Raw genomic sequence first — 1,846 nt, 5'->3', positions numbered from 1 at the left:
TTCTTTAAAAAATGAGTCCTGGGGCAGCTAGGTAGCACAGTGGATAGAGCACCAGCCCTGGAGTCAGGAGTACCTGAGTTCAAATCTGGCAAGTCACTTGGGCAAGTCACTTAACCCCATTTGCCTTGCAAAATCCTAAAAAAAAATGAGTCTTATAATGTTTTGTTTGTTTTGCTTTTGATGGATAATTGCAGATCTGCTAGCATTTTTTCTCCACTGTTTCAGAGATAATAATTGGTTCATCACTGGAAAGGTTTATTAAAAGCCTAGAATTAGTGGGCAACTATAAATATCAATTATATTCAGGCACAAAGCTATCACAATTCAAATAAGTGAAAACAACAAACCAAAGGGATCAATGCTGACATTTTTAGAGAATGATTCTCTCTTCTCTCAATGTCTAGAAAATGCTGATGTCTGCTCTGGGCTTTCTGGTTACACCTGGTGGAAAGCAGCCAACTAAAATGTCCCTTTGCTCATTCCTAATCCACTTTTCTTAGATGGCTAGAATGAATTTCATATGTGCCAAGTGATAAAAATAGCACCTCACACTTATAGATTATGATAAACTTAGAGGTAGTAGTGACCTTAAAATCTAATTAGGCCAATTCCTTCATTTTATGGCTGGAGCTGTTGATGGCCAGAGGAGTAAAATGATTTGACTGAAATGCAAGGTAGTGAGTGAATGACAGTGTTGTCCCAAGGCCCACTGAATCCAAAGTTGCTATTATTTCCCCTGTATAATAGTGCCACTATACAACATTTCTCCATAGCACACTTAAATTTCCAAATATTGTCCTAACACAATCCCATGAGATAAATTGGATCAGTGATGTCATCATTGTCTTCCCATACAATCCACAAGCTCTCCTCACTTTAGTACACCATTTCCATGCAGTTCTGTGTGTGTGTGTGTGTGTGTGTGTGTGTGTGTGTGTGTGTGATTTATGTTTGTCTGGAGGGAGTCAGAGAGGGAGGGAGGGAGGGGTATAAGAAAATCATTACCTATTCTTACCTATTCTCTCTTTGAGTTTGGCAAGGCTTTTAGTCCAATGACAGATGTACCATCTTAAAACCATTCTTAAAGTCTTTCTAGTATGATTAAAGCCTGATAGAACCTGGGTTCTCTTAGCATAAGCTTCAAGAATCCAGAAGAACCTGCACAATTAAGCAACCATATGTCCAATTGAATAAACATTTATCAAACTCCTACCATGTTCTTGGCACTGTGCTAAAGATTAAAAGAAAGAAAGACTGTCCCTGCTCTTAAGAAGTTTACAATTCAATGAGAAAAGATAACATACAAAAAGAGGCAGGAAAGTGGAGTAGGAATGCTATGGAGCACCCCATTTCATGGAGTTGAAACTAGGAAGAACAGCTAATGTAAAGTAAAGCAAGATGAGGGTGCAATTTCTACTCTCTCTATATAGGAAGGATTGGATGAGTTTCATCTTCTAACCCTCCAAACTGGGGGGGGGGGGGAGGTTGACAGAGGGGGTGTCAATCAAAGCTCAAGTTAGCATCACTTTGGTAAGTTTAGAAGTAATGAACTTATCAAAGGAGATAAATCTTGTTTTGTAAAGTTGCAACCAGCCAGAGCAGGAGATGCAAAATAGAGTTTGTACCTCTAAGAGATCAATAAAAGAAGAAAAGAATCCATGTGAACAAAATATTTACAGTTATTTTTAGTTCAAAAAAGAAAATTATTGTTTATTAATGTAATAGAATATTATTGTATAATAAGAAATTATAAAATGAACAGCTTCAAAGGAAATTGAAAAGGTCCCTGAACTGATGCAGTGATGTAAAAAGAACTAGGCAAACAATTTATAAAATGACAACTATA

This window comes from Macrotis lagotis, chromosome 3, assembly GCF_037893015.1.
Source record: "Macrotis lagotis isolate mMagLag1 chromosome 3, bilby.v1.9.chrom.fasta, whole genome shotgun sequence".
Classification (NCBI taxonomy): domain Eukaryota; kingdom Metazoa; phylum Chordata; class Mammalia; order Peramelemorphia; family Peramelidae; genus Macrotis; species Macrotis lagotis.
The sequence above is the reverse complement of the archived record's forward strand: the minus strand, read 5'-3'. Positions refer to the sequence as shown.